This window comes from Urocitellus parryii, chromosome 6 (genome assembly GCF_045843805.1).
Source record: "Urocitellus parryii isolate mUroPar1 chromosome 6, mUroPar1.hap1, whole genome shotgun sequence".
NCBI lineage: Eukaryota > Metazoa > Chordata > Mammalia > Rodentia > Sciuridae > Urocitellus > Urocitellus parryii.
Genome location: NC_135536.1, coordinates 139,597,874 through 139,616,121, shown reverse-complemented (window position 1 = coordinate 139,616,121; position 18,248 = coordinate 139,597,874). Strand labels below are relative to the sequence as shown.

At 44.9% G+C, this 18,248-nt stretch overlaps 1 protein-coding gene and 1 non-coding gene across 3 annotated transcripts in view; both read right to left on the bottom strand.

Moving 5' to 3' along the window:
- Positions 1-18,248, bottom strand: part of St8sia2 (ST8 alpha-N-acetyl-neuraminide alpha-2,8-sialyltransferase 2) — a 66,328-nt gene that overhangs the window by 37,324 nt on the left and 10,756 nt on the right. The window lies entirely within an intron of this gene.
- On the bottom strand, positions 6,516-6,654 carry LOC144255597 (small nucleolar RNA U109). The gene has a single exon (XR_013343864.1). It is a non-coding gene; the product is annotated as a small nucleolar RNA U109 (small nucleolar RNA).

The window sequence follows — 18,248 nt, the reverse complement described above, 5'->3', positions numbered from 1 at the left end:
CTTTAATTAAGAGTCTGGACCCAACTTAAACACTTGATTAGTCTTGAGAGTAGGAGATTAAACTAAAGCACAACTCATGGATTTGCAGATGGTTCTTCCTTCACATTTTTTGGAAGAAACTGAATGCGTTTTTTTCTAATTTGTGCATCAAAACCACTGCCTGCAGAGACACCAGAAACACTATAAGTATATGGCCCCATGGACATGTGGTAGGGAGAAAAGTGGGGAAAAGGATGATTTGGGGTGAATTTCATGAACTGAGCTAGGGTTAGGAGTTTTATTTTGTTTCAAAGGGTTTGTTCCCCAATTTTTTATTGTGGTAAAATACACACAAAATTTACCATTGTAGCTTTTTTTTTTCAGTAATTACTGGGGATTGAACCCAGGGATGCTATATCCCCAGCCCTTTCAAACTTTGAGACAAGGGTCTCACTAAGTTGCTGAGGCTTTTGCTAAATTGCCAAGGCTGACCTTGAACTTGTGATCCTTCGGCTTCACCAACCTGAGCTGCTGCGATTACAGGCATGCACCCCCATGGCTGGCTCTATTCTAACCATTTTTAAGTGTGCAGTTCAGTGGTATAACTATATTCATATTGTGCAGCAATTACCATGATCCCTCTCCAGAACTTTTTCATCATCCAAACAGAAATTCTGAACTCATCAAGCAACTCCCTGCCCCGTTACCTCAATTCCATTCTCTCTTTACCTTTATGAATTTGCTTATTCAAGACATTTTTTGGGGGGGGGGTATCAGGGATTGAACTCAGGGGCACTCAAGCACTGAGCCACATCCCCAGCCCAATTTTTGTATTTTATTAGAGACAGGGTCTCACTGAGTTACTTAATGCCTTGCCGTTGCTGAGGCTGGTTTTGAACTTGCTTTGAACTTTGATCCTCCTATCTCAGCCTTCGGAGCTGCAGGGATTACAGGTGTGCACCACCACACCTGCCGTTATTCTAGATATTTTACATGGGTAGAATCACATAGGATTTGTTCCTTTGTATCTGGCTTCTTTCATTTAATGTCACGTTTTCCAAGTTCATTCACATAGCTTGGATCCGAAGGCTGGCGTTTGATGAGACAGGTGTAAGAGGCAGAACATCATGTTCTTTGGAGGGAAAAGCACTCCCTACTCACTGCAGTGTCCAGAGCTAAGGACCTGTGATTTGAAGGGAGAAGAGGGCCCAGTATTTGACTAGTATGTGGTGGCTCAGGGGATCCTTGCCCAGAGCTCATCTGGCTAGAAGCTTTCTGAATTTGTTGCCAGCAAATTGAGCTCTGCTGCCCATCTCCTCCTCCCTTTGAGGAGTTGCCTGTACTTTCTCCGATGAGCACGAGGCCTCAGCCTTGAGTGACCCAGGGTGGGTCCTCACTAGGAGATTGGCAATGATAGCTTCATCACCTACTGTGAGTGGGAGGCAGTTGGCATGAGTCCTCCCCTGTAATCTTTGCAGTTCCTTCTGGGTTGGTCCCAGTGAGATGATTACTGACCTCATGGTATGATCAGCACTAATGGAGACTTTCTTCTAAACCTCCCAGTCATCGTGGCTCAAGGAATTTTCAGTGGTTACTGCTGGGTAGTCCTTGACGGAAGCCTTATAGTTTTCTACCAGGTGGGCTATGGTGATGTGATTGCTGGGGTGATTCGGAGACCTGAAGTTCCAGGTCATGTTTTCCAAAGACCTGAAGAAACTCTAAGACCTGGAGGATTGTGCCCATGCTGTTTCCACCTTAAGTGTAGCTGTCCTTGCCAATAACTCCATGGCACCTCTAAGACTCTGCATCCTCTAGGGGAGGAGTTGGCTAACTTTTCTTCTAAAGAGCCAAACAGTAAGTATTTTAGGCTTCTATAAGCCAAGAGGAAAAACTGAAGATATTATGCATGTCCTTAAGTAATAAGAGAGAAACATTTCCACAAATGTTTTATTGATGTTAAAAATATAATAATAATTCTCTAATCTTTTTCATACATAAAACATTTCACGAGGTTTATAATGAGAAGAATTCAATTTCTTTTTTGTGGGGTAAGATTTTGATAATTGGGGTTCTGAGTTGGTGTTCCTGTCATGATGATGGAAATGTGGGCTCAACCTTCTGCTAAGCCTTCCTTTGATTCAGAGACACTGTTATCCTCTCTCCTGTCAACTCTCGGAACGTGTTATCCAAATCTTTTTTGGAACTTATGTTCTACCTTTATGGTGTTGAGAACCTTTCATATGGGAAAGTAGGTTAATAGAGCAAGCTCTGAGATAAGATGCTCTGAGTCTGAATTCTTCCCCAAATAATTACTAGTTGATAATCTTAGCTTATTACTTATCCTATCTGGATAAGCTTACATTTGTTTATTCCTCTATAGAATGAGTAATAGTATCTACTTCCCAGGGTTGTTGGAAAGATTATATGAACGAATAAATGCAAAAATTTAGAACAGTTGGTTGTACCACATGTTGCAAATCACTAGATATTAAAAGTCATTCTTTTTTTTTTCATTTTTTGCCTTGAGGACCACATGATAACAGGCAGGTGGCTGGGTGTGACCTTTGAGCTACAGAATGTTGCTTACCCCGTACTAGAATGTGAGGAGAAAGATGCCCCTTTGTGCTCCATAAAGAAGTCATGTTAGCCATATTTTCCTTATGGTTAAGCATGGCTTTCCTAAAGTCTCAGCTCCAACAGGGAGGACCATGAGCTCCTGCCCTACCAGATCATCACCAGTATGAGAACCATCATGGAGAATATTGAAGGTTGGAACTCGATGGTCACTTCTGTATCGCCAGAGGACCCAACATGACAGCACAGGAGCCCCCCCCCCTTGCAATGGCCTCAGTTTTACAAGGAACAAGTGACACTTCTAGCACGTTGTTTGCACAAATGTAGGCTTATTATCTGTGCTACCCAAGCCAACGCTTTCCTCCCATTCCAAACATTCAACTTCTTGCCCATCAGGTTAGACCTATCAGATTTCCTGCCATGCACAAAATAATTTAGGACACTGGTTTGTATATTGCAAGTCATATCCTGTGCTGATGCTCTTGAACCTCATCGATACTGAGGTACTGCTGGCCTTGGTGGCTCTGGAGATGAGTGTAGTTTTCAGCCTTGACAGTGGTATCTCCATGACAGTTGAAATCTCTGGCACTGGGAGGGTACTGCAGAGGCTAACAGGGAGTGTTAAGTCAGCAAGCTCATGCTGTCTTTCATATCCCGAGCTCTCCTTATCGACTGCTCAGCACTTTTCTTGCTATCTCTTCTTTTTCACTTAAATACTAGCTTCATTTGATTTTTCCATTTGCTTTGATTTTACCAAACTTTTGCTTGTTAATCAGCTTTCGTTGGTGTACAAAAAGGTGCCAGTTCACTCTTGGCTCTCTCCTTTGCTCAACTTCAGAAAACATCCCCTAGAACCTAGAGCTTTGATTATGTTCCAGTCAATTTTCCTAGTCTTTACATAAAAGTACTTACAGGCATCTGCACATCAAAATGCAAGTAAACAAGTCACTCAGATGCCAAGAATTTCCCACCATCCTTATTACTGATCTTTCCTCTTTCTCATCATGAAACTGTGGGTCACTTATAACCAGAGGGTCCACAATATAATTTTTTTTTTATCCAAATGAGAACACTTTCAGAGTAAATGGAGGTACTGACCAGGGAAGATACATTAGCTGGCACTATTAATTCACATAAGGCTTGTCCTCTGATTTACATTCCTGTCTCTTTTAAAGGAGACAGACTTTACATACAGACATTGAAGATTATGCTGCATTCTAAAATCCCTACCATTCAAAAACCCATTAACTGAAGCAGCTAAAACTCCAAGGTGATCCATATGTATGCTGTTGATCGAGCTGGAGCTGGTGAAAAGCTGGAAGAGAAGACGACTTCTAAAGATGTTTGTGGCCATGGAGCCTTTTCTTAGTCCTCCTGTTCTATGGTGAGCCGGGCCTATTGTGTGCGTCCTGGTGTCCTGGTCCTCACCTGCAACAGGTGGTCCTTACCCTCAGCTACTACTGTCCCGTGCATTCAGCTTCACCACCAACCACAGAGACTGCAACCAAGCATAGGCTGGGGTCCTGGTCATCCCAGTATTGCCACAAAGGCATATTTCCTGCACAGTCCATGTGCTCTAGAGAGAGTTACAAAATGAAGACATGCATCAAAAAAGTTGAAGGTGTCCCTCTTCTGTAGAAAGAGGACTCCACTTCTTGCCTTAGAGGGGACTGAGGGAAAGCCTGCTGCTCTACCTGCAGCTCACCCACTCACACCCAGGCAACCTCCAGATTCAGGACCTTTGTACTAGCTGTTCCCTATCTGCGGAATGTCTGTCCCACAGGTAAGCCCATGGAATGCTTTTCTTCCTACAAATCTCTGTGCAAATGTCACCTTTTGGCAGGCGGGGGTGGGCAGTTTTCAGAACCTCCATTTAAAATAGCCTCGATGCAGCCTGACCACTGTGGCTCTCCCCCTACCAGACTCCCAGCTTTAATCTTCTCATAACTATATTCATTTATTAAAGGCATTGTCAGACTCTGCCACTGGAATGTAAGCTTTATGATGAACTCACGGACCTGTCTTGTGGCTGCCATCCCCAGTGTTGGGCACAGTATCTCTAGGGGTCAATAAATATTTGTTAACGGGACTCAGCCTCCCGCCTTTCTCTTGTTACAATGAAGACACCAGCTGTCCTCTTATCCAACGCAAGTGACTGCTTGTGTTCTGAATTATGTCCCCATCTTGCCTTTTGAGACTCTTATTATTGGCCACATTTTCACTCTTCCATGTCTTCAACAGCTTTCTTTAGCTATGTAATAATTCTGATATCTACCCTGGGACTAATGTAACTTGGGCTACATTAGTAGGCTCCACACATTTCACATGAGTTCATTTGTACCTTGCAGTTGTCCTGAGGGGCAGGAATGATTATCCATTTCTACATATGAAGGAACTGAGGTTCAGGGCAGGTGAAAAATTTGCCTGGGCCCACAGAGCTACTGAGAAGGTCCACCAGGACTTGCGCCTGGTAGTCTGACTGAAGAGCTCAGATCTTAATTATTATGCTGTGCTGCCGGCTCACATTCAGAGCATTTAAATATAGGTTTGTTCAATATTATCTCAATTTTATGCAACAATAATAAATACTATTCATCATCATAATATTATTAGTTACTATTAATATTCCCCTCATTATTTCTCTCTCTCACCAGCACGTTTGAAACATGTCTACACTGGTCATCTGTTTCTTCACTCCATCCTCTACTTGTTCCTCTCCAATCTGGTTTGTGTCCCCATCACTCCATCCAAGGAGCTCTGGTATGACACTCTGCAATGGCATTTCTCAGCTGCTATCTTATTTGAACCCCATCAGTGTTCAGCAATGGTGGCCACTTCCTTCGTCCTGGATCTGGGTCTGGTGTGTACCGTCTCCCTGGATCACCACATGGCCCTGGGCAGAGCTTCTCCACTTTAAGACTAGAGAGGCAAATCCCTGGTGAGAAGTCTGTGGAGGAAACCTGCTATTGTGAAGAGACATGATGATAATCCCAAGTGAAAGGATGGGTTGAGTTTACAGGGAATCAAGATTCCTTCTGGCTCAGAAATCCATGATTTTAAATCATCTCTTCGCAACATTTTAAGGGTCCACTTACAATGACATAAAATACCTCCTTGATTCTTTTGGTTGCCCTCGTGGAAGTTTCCACAATTAAAATCTTTATACTCACATCCATAAGATTTTGTTCAGTATTACCTCCTATAGTTTTTTTCTTTTAAAGTGATAGTTTAATAAAATTTCCAAGTAGAAAACATTGTCCTAATTTTTTATATATTTCCAAACTAAATGTCTCCTTCCTGCCACCAAGGTTTACTTCCTGAGAGTGATACCTAAATTATCCCAGGTGACAAGCCTTATTCCAGACAAGCATGTGAAGGAGAGGCAGATTCCAACAGACCAATTAAAATATCAATGACTACTTCATTCGCTTGAGCCCTACCATGTGTCAGGCACTGTGCCAGCGGGCTGATATATTAGTGTTCTTATTTCTTATTCTGTTTTATACACAAGACACTCAAGGCTCATAAAGGTTAGGGAATTTTCCAGGGTCACCCCACAAGTAAACCCACAGAACAGGGATTCAGATGGTGATCCAAAGGTGGCCAAACCTCGTGTGCCTGCAGAAGGCTGCCCCTGCACCTGCATTTAACCTATGGCAGTTAAGAATTTAATAGACAGTAAAGGGCATACCAAACAATCAAGAGGAAGGCAAAGGTTACTCAACAAATAAGTTATGAGACAGTTGATTAGCTAATTAAGAAAATATTCAAGTTAGGCTCTCTAACATCACACCAATAAGGTTAAAACATGGCCCAGACATTAAAAGCTATACTTTGGAACAGTTTCATATGAAAATTCACTGAATCTTCCATTGCCCAGTTATTTAGTCTCCATTAATGATAGTCACTGGGCCTCTTGCTGCATATGCAGCATTAACCTCAACTGTCATTTTCCCCTTTTTTATTGTAGAAGAAGTATACTGCCACAAAACCTTAACTGAAAGGTTGGCAGCCCTGAGAACTTCTCATTTCATTCATGTCGTCTAGTATGGATAAATCCCTGCTCTTTCAAGAGATACAGCATGCCTGTCCAACATGCCATGCTCTGCTCTTGAACCTGCTTGGCGGGGACTTGAAAGGCCTCTGCATTCAACCTTGCTTTCTTCCTTCCTTTTTGTTCCCTTCTTGATGGGCCTGCATTCAGACACAGCATCCCTATTAACGTCAGCTGCAGTCTTTCATGAGAAAATTCCTGGAGGGTACCTGGGCTGGAGAAAACTTTGAAGTTGCTTTTCTCTGGGTGTTTGATGTATCTCCTTCATGACCATGGCTGGTCATAGGGAAATGGCCACATGTTCTGCTCTGGTGGCCATTATGGTCACTACTCAGGAAGACTCAGTGTCAGAAAAAAAGGAGGATGGGTAGGACCATCAGTTAGGAGACTGGATTTCTGGTTCCTGATGGACTCTGGTTTTGCTGCTCTGAACCTCTCTCAGTCCTGATGTCTTTGTCAATGGTAGGACTAAATTGAGATGCCCTAAAAAGATGCCCTTATGGTTTGGCTATGAGGTATCCATCCAAAACTCCTGTGTTGATGCAGGAATGTCCAGAGAAATGACTGGATTGTGAAAGCTGCAATCTAATCAGTTCATCCCAGTTTGAGAAAACTGACTGGGTGGTACCTGCAGGCAAATGGGGCATGGCTGGAGAAGGTGGGTCACTTGGGCATGCCTTGGAAGGATGCATCTTTCCTGAGGTCCCTTCCCCCTCCTCTCCCTCCTTTGCCTTTCCTCCATGATATTCTTTCTCTCTCGGGGCCCATGGACTCCGCCAACCATGGACTGAACCTTTGAACCATGAGCACAATAAACTTTCCCTAAGTTGTTCTTCTCAGATATTTTGGTCACAGAGATACAAAGTTGAATAACACAGATGTGCATGTCATTTGCAGTGTTGTTGAAGGTGACATTACTGCCCAAACAAACCAGTTGCTGCCTGTGGAGCCTGACCCATCCTCTTGGAACAGCTGTCCCTAGGGCGGTTGCTTTTCAACAGTGCTGACATTTAGGGAGACATCAGAAGTCATGGAGGAAAGAAAATGGTGAGGGTTAACCTTGGTAAAACCATGCTTCCTGATGCTCTGCTGTTTTCTCAGATGATGTTCTGGGGACCCTGCCTAGAAGGGAGTCTGCCAGAGAATAACTTAAGCATTTTATTTTCTTCACATGAGAGGCACATCTGAAAGTCACATGGCAGATAGGCCAGGCATGCCCACAGTCCACAAGGTTGTGCAGAACAGAACCCCAATGGGACCCTTGTGTAGAGATCCTTGCAGTGGGGTCTGGTCCCTTCCTGAGCAGGTCCTACCACAGGCTGGCTTCAGGTCAAGTCTTTGCTCTGTCAATGAACTGAGTGAGACCCCCAAACTATCCTTTAGGCCATAGACTTCTTCCTCCTTCATCCTATAGTGACACTTTCTCCAGGTTTTCTTTGAACTTCTCTCCCCCCTTGTTCCCATCCTTTCCCCTGGATGTTGGGGTTGCTCCAAATGCTGCCTTATATGGTTGGGATGCTAAACCCCAACTTCCATTGTCCATCTATATGCTGGTGACTCTCTGATTCACCCCTGCATACCTCATTCCTAACACCCTGGCTCTCTCCATATACCTCACACCATCTCTCTTTCCTGCTCTCTCCTGGTGTTCTTGCAGAGGGTGGCACCCCAACTAGATCTTCCAGAAACAGGGCTCTGTCTATGCTCCTCTCTGCCCCTCAGCATGCTTCCCCTCTGAGGGTCCCCCACCTTCAGATTTGAGCTCAGACACCTGAGGAGAGCAATTGCTGGTGTCCCCACTCCTCACCCTGGGTTGCCGCTGTGGCCTGCATCTTCTGCCCCTGAGCAGGGGCTGCTTGTCTGCCAGCCCCTCCCATGTAGGTCCCTGCTTTCTGCAATGCAGAGTGAACATGACTCTCCCTCCTTTAAACTCTTCAATCTTCCCTCGTGGGTCCCCCTAGCTTTCAAAATCTAGTTCAGATTCCTCCTCAGAGCACAGAAGACCCTTTCTAAGCTGCCTGTCTGTCCTCCTCATCTTCTTCTCCACCTGCTAACTCTGCAAAGCAACGAGCAGTTTCTGGAACATGAGTCAGTTTACAAGGTTGTGCCTTTGAATATCAAGTCCTCTCTCAGGAATTCCTTACTCTATTTTTTTCATTTACTGAACTAAGAGTTTATAAACAGCCAGCCTCAGGTCTTATCTGACCTAAAAATGTATTTGGGGGCTTACCTTGTTTTAACCTTTTAAAAATCAGAGGTCAACTTAAAATACCTTAATTTCTGACTTCTTTTGAACAGTCGGAAAAATCTAGCAACACTGAACCATAGTAATTGCTGGAGTAGAGAAGTGGCTGTGTCCTCTGGTTGACAGGTATATGCTGCATTTCCTACAGTCCACCCCACTCCTATTGCCTTATACTGAAATACTTATGTAAGTGGGCTTGCCTGGATCCTGAAGGCATCCGAGTTTGAGATTGCTGGACTCATTCTTATCAAGCAGCAAAACTCAGCTCATGTCACCTTCTGCATAAACATATCTGGCTCAGGAACCTCTCCCCTGTGAGGTTCAGGAAGGACTGAGGATGCAACAAGGATGCTAGTTTCTTGTTCCTTCTCAGTGATGAGAGGCTTGCTGATAAAATCAAGCACATGTAGAAGGCAGTACACCCAGGGACACAGTCAATTTTCCTGTAATGTCAGAAAATAAAAGTGCTGGAAAAGAAAATTCAGGAGTTTTGTGCTTCCTAAGAGACCATGTGAGGTTCCTCTCTTTCGTTGGACTTTCCAATTAACCAACTGATACTATAGGAAAAGGAAGGCAGCCAGACTCGGAAAAGATGCTTCTTTGCAGGTGTCAGTCATCCACCTCACCTCTCCCATTCCATGTTCTGTAAAATTCTGAGGCTCTGGGAGGAACTGGGGTTGGAAAGGGCTTCTGATCTTAGGGTCCTCACTGTGAGCTGCTTCCTGTTTGCCTTGGGGGGGGGAATCCAGAGAGGGAACTCAGCATAGAAATAAATGAACTCCAGTCATGTCCATTAAGGGCATGAAAAATGACTTCACCTAACAAACGTCACTATAGCTTGCAGCAGCAGGTAGGATGGGGAGGGGACTGGCACAGAGAGAATGGGGACTCCTAAGCCTGTGGGCAGGGTGATGCTAGAATCACAAGTCTGAGTGAGGACTTAAGAAAGACTTTGCTTGGATGGACAAAGCCAAGAAAGGAACGGTCACAGGGTTCCCACCACCTGAGCCCTTACCTGGGGCAGTCGTCATGGGTTTCCTCCTCCGCCCCCCTTCACAGCATTCTTATTCCTCCTATTCCAGTGAGACAGGTTAAATATATCCAAGGATTTATAGCAAGGAGGACTCTGGAGGCAGAATTGGAACTTGGCTGTCTGACAGACTGTCTCCAAGTGGTGAACTAGGTCAAAGGTGGTGGTGGTGGGGTCATCAGAACCAGAACTGGGTCAAAACTGAGACAGTGTGAGAAGCAGATTGAGAAGTCAGAGGGCAGAGCCAGCCTATGTCACTTCACCTGACTCCGCACAGATGCCAGAAGCCAAAGTTAAGCCACGTCAAGGCAAGGTGCGTGTGTAAGAACCAGGGGTTGTCCCCTCTGACTTGATTCCTGTGCCCTCCTTCTTGGGGGTTCTGGACTATGCTTTGAATATTTCCAGCAGATTCTGACAGGATGTTCAAACTGTGCAGAGGCTGGGAGGCTGGTTCCTGTTCTAAATATCCACAGGTGAGAGGTACAAAGGTGGAATGAACAGGTAGTCCCTGTTTCCTCTGCTTTTCCTGTTGCCCTGAGTATCAGCACAGATCCCCGAGGTGGGCTGGGCCTGAAGGGGGTATAAAAGTCAGAGGCCTTATTTTAGTCAGCTTTTTAGCCACTGTGACCAAAAGACCTGAAAAGAACAATTTTAGAGGAGAAAAGGTTTATCTGGGGCTCATGGTTTCAGAGGTCTCAGTCCAAAGACAACCAATTCCGTTGCTCTGTGCCTTAGGTGAGGGAGAACATCATGGCAGAAGAGTGTAGTAGAGGAAAGTGCTCAGGACATGGCCACCAGGAAGCTCAGCTCCCAAAATACATACTCCAAAGCCACGCCCCCAATGAGCTACCTCCTCCAGCCACATCCTACCTGCCTACAGTAACTGCCTATTAGGGAATTAATGCTCTGATTGTATTAAGGCTCTCGTAACCCAATAATTTCACCTCTAATTTCCTTGCATTGCCAAACACACGAGCTTTTGGGGGGCACCTCACATCTAACCCATAAAAGGCCTCTTGGCTTCCAGGGTCTGGGCTGGACTCTAGATGGTGCCCTCGGCCTAATGGCTCAAGGTATCATGGAAGGTTTCATATCCAGAGCGGCTTCAGAGCTTCACCCTCTTCTCAGATCTCCTTCCATCCACCAGTTCTCTGTCGAAAATTTCAGGAAAGAAGGCTGGAGTGAAGCCCGAGAGGTGAGGGGCTGCCATTCTTTGGAGTTTAAAATTATCCAGAAGCAAGGAGAATTCTTATCCTGCTGACTTCTCCACCTGAACACAGCAGACTGCAAAAGGATGAGAGATTTAACCCCGCTTTGCCGGACAGATAATATGTTCCTCTAAAAACCCTGGCATGGGGTGGACTTTACAACAGGCACATTTGAAGCAGGTGGTGCTTTGGGAAAACGTGGGGCAAAGATGGAAGGAAACCACCCACCACTTGGTGGGGGAGGGGAGAATGAGATCCTCTTTCCCCACTCTGTTTTCTTGACAGAAATGCCTCTTTGATACAATACTGTTAAAAAAAAAAATGAGGTAGCAAAAAAGAACAAGCGCTTTGGTGTGATCCCTAGTGCCACCTCAACAAACAGTATGCAAAGAGGAGTTTCCTTACTCCTTAAAATGAGTAAACTGTGAAAAGTGAGAGGTAATGAATACAGCTTGGCAGGTGCTATTCTGATCTTAAGTGTATTTTTAATTATTGTTCTTATTAAAACTCTCAGTTATAGCTGAGTTTCTCTTTCTTCCCTTATTTTTGATCCAATTAATGTGCACTTACTGAGTACCTACTGTGTGACAGGCACAGGGGTCACAGTGGGGATGCAGACTGTGTCCTGCTTAAAGAGGCTAAAAATTGGAATTTGGAAACAGGACACGCACCCTCGTGTGTACACACACATGTGCACTTGCACACACAAGGACAAAAACTCCAGCAAGGAACAGAACTATAAATACCTACCCACCTACCCATTCCTTGGGTGGTGCTAAGAAGAAAACACATGGAAAGCAGTGAGAGGAGACAGATAACACACCAAGGGCAGGCTCAGGAATGAAGCAGAAGGGCTCTTTTAGGAGGTGGCATTTGTCAGAACTCTAAAGGATGATGGGGAGCCAGCCTTGCAAAGCACCATGGGAAGAGCCTCAGGCAGAGGGCTTTGCAGGGCCACTACCCTGAAGGCAAGCGGGAGCCAGATGGATTGGTGGATCCGGATCCTTCTTTCTTTAAAATTCATGGTTATTTCTGGCCTCTCCATACCCCAGACTATTCTCATTGTCTGTTTTAGTGAGCTTTTTATCAACAGACCTGGCAAAAACAAAGTAGAGGAGGAAAGGTTGACTTTGGCTCACAGTTTTGGAGGTCTCAGTCTACAGATGGTCAACGCCTTAGCTCTGGGCCCAATGCGAGGCAGAACATCATGGCAGAAGGGCATGGCGAGGGGCAGGGTGGAGAAAAGCTGCTGGGGACATGGCAACAAAGAAGCAGAGAGAGGCTCACCAGGACAAAATATAAACCCCAAAGGCATGCCCCCAGTACCTACCTCCACCAGCCATACCCTACCCACCTACAGTTACTGCCCAGTGAATCCACATCAGTGGATCAATCCATGGATTAGGTCACAACTCCCATGATCTAATCATTTTACCTCTGAATGTTCTTGGGTTTTCTCACACGGGGAGCTTTCTGGGGATCCTACATATTCGAACCTTAACAGTATCTGAACCTTTATTCCTCCTCATCCCCGTCCCACCCCTGTTCATTGGTCCCATTTTGCTTTCAAGATTGTGGCTTTGCCAGAGAACCTCTCCCCCTCCCCTGCTATCCCTTGTGGTTTTCTTTACCTTATTTTTATAAATAAATTCTTGTATTAGCAGAATATTCTCTGGCCTGCCTCCACTCCTGACTTGCATCTCCTTCCTTTCAGACTATTCTCATTGTCCTCCTTGATCCGGGGACCTATCTTTAGAATTTCATCTCACCTTAACATTCTGAAGAAAGAGGTCTCCCAAATGTCACCAGGAACCAGCCGAGTATCGAGCTCAATGATCCTTGAGCATCCTCCTTGAGGGCCTGCCTGCCAGGAGCACTCTCCTTTCTTGCTCCCAGCTCTGGCCTCTCACTTCTTGAACTATCCTTCTCCATAGTTTCTGCTTCCAACTCTTTGAAGGAGAGCAAAGACCAAGGCGTAACATTGAAGCTTTTGCTATTATAGGGACTTTGTCTACATTAACTGGCTTCAACAACTATCTCTCCAAAAAGTGGCTTCAAGAATTCAGGCATTATTGATAGTCCCAAGAGTGTTGGAGCGTTGTCATTCTTTTGTGTAACCACCAAACCCTAACTCTCTCTGCCTTTCCATTGATAGATACCACACTGGCCCAGACTCTGGGTGATGTGGGTGGTCTTCCTAGTTTCTGCCCTTACCAGTAACTTGAGCCTTTTCTGCTCATGGCTTATTCAAATCATTTCTAGGGTTCAAATTGTCCATAGCAGCTTGTCTTAAGCACACATGACTCCCCTTAAGAATCTTTTCAAATTTATGAATCTTCTAATGCATAAATTAGAAGAAAAATGCCTATAGTTTCCAAGAGTTCATGGATCACCTGAAACTTCATTAGAGACCATTTAGAAGTCTTCACACCCAAAGTTAAACCAAGAACATCTCCCCAAATCCAAGTTTTTTAGCACCTGACATCCTGGCTTGGAGTCCTCTTCCTGTCTTCTGTTCCTCCACCTCAAGGTCCTTTCAAACCTCTCTTGCCACAAACACAAGAGCAGCTCCCAGTCCACAGGTAATTCCTTGGTTCTGGTCATTCTTCCTACCTGGATCACCAGCTTCATTCTTTTCCCAGATAAGTCCTTGGACCCTTTCTTCAACTCCCAGCCTGATTTCACCTATTCTAGAAGTATCCCTGTAGTTCAAAGTCCTCAGTGGGGGCTCTTTCTTGGAGAGCCTGTAGTACAAATGATCAGAACTCTGAGCACAAACTTGTCATTTTTTTGTTTTCATTAAATGGCAATTTCACACAGAGGCTGGGGACCACTACTAGGCTGACACACCAGACACACAAGATATTTGCTGGTGATGATGCACTTTCCTGATAGCTAAATGAACAAGGCTTCCCCAGTCACCAAGCTTAGTTATGTTTGATAATAGCGTTGCTACATCTAGTTACACACACTCAAGTGCTTTTCTAAAACATGGTATATTGAGCATAATTTATCCAGAACACCAATCTTGCTGTAATATAATGATTCTCCAAGTAGTTCTCAGTGGTGGGGGAATAACAATGCTAGTGACCCCCTCTTGCAAATTTATCAAGTGGTTTCACAGAGATGTGAGAATATGAGATGTGAGAATATCCTGACCTGAAGCAGACGTTTGGCATGTTTGTCTTTCCTCTTCACTTTTAGTACTTGGGTAGAGCAGGTGGTAGGTGAAAATAGACTAGTACCTATTTATTGCCCTGGTCTAAAATGACAGGGCAAGGAATTTAGAGGCATGGCAAGAGGATGAGTTATTGCCAATGAATTTAGACCCCACTCCACAGGGAGACTCACTGGGATGGTGACCCAGTGAAGAGGCATCAGAGCTGGAGAAGACCCTGCGGGAATGTCTAAGCTATGTTTTGCAGATGGGGAGACTGAGGCCCAGAGAGGTAAGGGGCTGCTGACCCTTTTGGTTGTGACAAGTCCACAACCAAAGCCCAGAGCTCTGGTCTCTCACCTCCAGACACATACCTCACCATCACACAAAGACTCTGCATTTTCCTCGAGCACCCTACCTGTGCAGTATCAGTCTTTGAGTGTCCCCAATCTCTAGCACAGGGCTAATGGGTACCTGTGGGTAGAGAAGCAGATGCTTATGACTCACACAACTTTGTCATGATGGCATGAAGCTCAGGACAATTGTCACAGAAACCAGTACTGGGAGCTCTCCTGACATTTTCCTCCTGGGGCACCATGAGTGCCCTCTAAGACTGCTGTTTCCACACCTAATCAGGGACAAATTGGTTTTTCCAGCAGACTGGATCATGCCCCATTGTCTGTGCTGGTTTTGCTGAAATGCTGGTTTGGGAAATAGTTACTGAGCATGTACAGAAGCCAAGCACTGGATCTACAAAGATGAACAGGACAGAAACGGATCCTTCCCTTGAATAAAAACCATCTAGTGGAAGATGGAGAGAGAGAGAGAGAGAGAGAGAGAGAGAGAGAGAGAGAATATGAAAACAAAAACAGCACCACTCATCCAGACAGAACGAGGCTAATCGCTAATCTCCACCTATTTCCAAGACAGAAAAATAAAAACAACACTGCACAATGCAACTCTGATGAAGCCTAAAAATCTAAAAGTCAACACATCTTACTTTATTTTATCTCAATTGATCTCAACTCCCAAATGTCTGAGCTTCAAAAGGTAAGATTAGGTACCATTAAGCCAGCCGGGCTAGCATTGATTTAAAAACCCTCTTCCATGCTACAGGACTGAGGAGGTTGCAGACCCTTATTAATCTCCCTGTTATCAGCTAGATCACAGCCTGCCAGGAGCCAGCAAGCCTGATTCCCAATTCTGGCCACATCCCTCCAGTCCTCTGGTTTCTGTGTATGAAGCCTGTATGTGATCATGAATCAGCCTGCCAGGAATACTTACTTAAACAGTGGGCTGGTCTTTCTTCAGGGAATCCGGGAAGGGAAAGTGGGCTTCATGTATAAATAAGACCGAACTCCATGGATCTCAAATCAGAACCATTGCTGGGAGCCAGACAATGCCCCATAACAATTTCCTCTCATTGGCCATGAAGAGAAATATGTAAATGATCCCCCAATATAAGGGGACTTTCTTAGCCTTCCTAAGGAACTAACTCTCCTTCTTTCCCAGCTCTTCCTCCTTTCTTTCCTCGGTTTTCTAAATGAGCATCTACTATCTGCCTGTAAGGAACTGGAAGCCCAACATGGCACACATCTGAAATGGTACTAGCTCTTGGTGAGCTACAATCTAGTGGGCAGAAAGACCCCATGCAACAAATCAGCAGTGCCCAAGAGAAAGGTGGCACTCCAGAAGAATGTAAGATAGGGGTCTGACCTGGTGGTGTGGCAGGGTGTGGAAGTCCTTTTGGACCTAAATCATCCTTTCCTTTTGGCAGGATGATTTAGGCCCACTTGCCTCCTGGAGGGGTGGTGGCACACTCCATCTCACCCACAAGATTGTTTCATTGGAGGATTCTTTTGTTGTATATTGAAAAATCTTCCAAAGAACAGTGATCAACCGATTCTGTAACTAGGTACCTTTTTGGAGGGTTAACTCCAACAATAATTCCACTCTCCACAGAAGTTTTGCAAGGAGTGTTATGGCATTGCTACCATCAGAGTGGACAGGGTCCTGGGAAAGAAAACAGCCTGGCCCATCTGTGCATGAACTTCATGCGTTTTCCCGCTCTACCTTCCTGGGTTTTGCTAGCTCAACTTTATTGACTTAATACTTGTCTTTAAATTGACTCACTTAAAAACTTAAATTAATCTATCACAAAGGCATCTTTATATCACGACCATAAATAGAATACCAATATCCCTTGCCCTAAATAGAAGGTAATAGCAAGAATAAATACAATTAAATTCTTGGCTGCCAGCCTACACAGAGGCTCCCTTTTATCTGGAAGAGCAGATGGGTTTTAAAAGGCTCCCCTATACTCCTGCCATCTCCCCCAAAGGTCTCCCCACTCAACTCCTTAGCTCTGTAGAACTGATGGCGGAGTCTGGGCAGGCCACCAGACCCACTCAGGAGCCCCCAGAAGTCCGGGGATCTGTGGTCGTGTGTGCCCACTGTGAAGTGAGGCCATTTTCTGTGTGAATGATCACAGCCCAGCCGGCTCACGAGGATGTTTAATGACACAGCTGAGGAGTTCTTTGCTGCCCAGATTCTCTAGAAATTTCCATCAGGTGCTGCAAACCTGGGTCAAGGCTGTTTCCGGACACACTTCAGCCTCCTTAGACTCATTTAGTAAAAAAAAGTTCAACCTTGGGGCTGGGGATGTGGCTCAAGCGGTAGCGCGCTCGCCTGGCATGCGTGCGGCCCGGGTTCGATCCTCAGCACCACATACCAACAAAGATGTTGTGTCCGCCGAGAACTAAAAAATAAATATTAAAAATTCTCTCTCTCTATCTCTTTCTCTCCTCTCTCACTCTCTCTTTAAAAAAAAAAAAAAAGTTCAACCCTTGGTTAAAATTTCTCCTTGTCTTATAAACTCCGTGGCTCTAGTCTCATTTTGGAGGATAGAGTTAGGGAGCAGGTTAGTCCACATGGCTAAACTTCAGCATTTAGGAACACAGGCAGCTAGACCTCAAAAACATTCAGGAACTTTCTCTGTGTTTATGAAGCAGTTTCTTTCCCTAAGTCTTAGTTTGCCTGTCCATAAAAGGGGTTTCACACATGAATAATAAATGTGTGAAAAAAAAAAAAACAGGGGTGGTGGCACATACCTGTAATCCCAGCAATTTAGGAGGCTAAGGAAAGAGGATCATTAAGTTCAAGGTCAGCCTCAGAAACTTGGCAAGACACTGTCTCAAAATAAAAAATAGAAAGGACTGAGGATGTGGCTCAGTGGTAAAGTGCCCCTGGGTTCAATCCCTAATACCTAAATAAATAAATCTGTGAAATAATATCTAAAGAGCTACTGAGGCACACATGGGAACCCCACAGGCTGTAATAAAAGTGATTATTCTTTTTTTCTGACATCCATTTGAGGGTCACTAGAGGACAACTCTGTGGTGGGCAATGGAGATACAAGGACAAGTTTCCCCTGGTGAAAAGGGCCAGGGTCACTGACCGGGGCAGGGGTGCTGCTGAAGGCAGGGAAAGCAATTACCATCATGTGTCATCTGATAATGGGGATATGTCCTGAGAAAGGCATCACTGGGAGACTTTGTCATCATGTGACCATCAGCGCATACTCACAAACCTTGATGGTGTAGCCCGCAGATGCTATATGTTCTAGTCTCTGGCTCCTAGGTTACAAACCTGTACCGCATGCTACTGTCCTGAATACTATAGGCAGCTGTAACATAACGGTATATATCTAAACATAGAAAAGGTATGCAAAAGATCTAGGTGATAAGAATTTTTCAGCTTCTACAGTAATTTTATGGGAACACCATGGGGTATACAGTATGGGGTTCAGGGAAACGTCGTATGCGGTGCATGACTGCATTCCCGCCAGCAGGATGTGCATACCTATGGCCTGGGATCTTGTTACAATGCAGCTTCTGACTCTGCAGGCCTTGGTCTGGGATAAGGCATGAGATCCAGCATGTCTACAAAACCGCAGGACACCCATGCTGCTGGTCTGAGGACCACACTTTGAGTGAGAAACC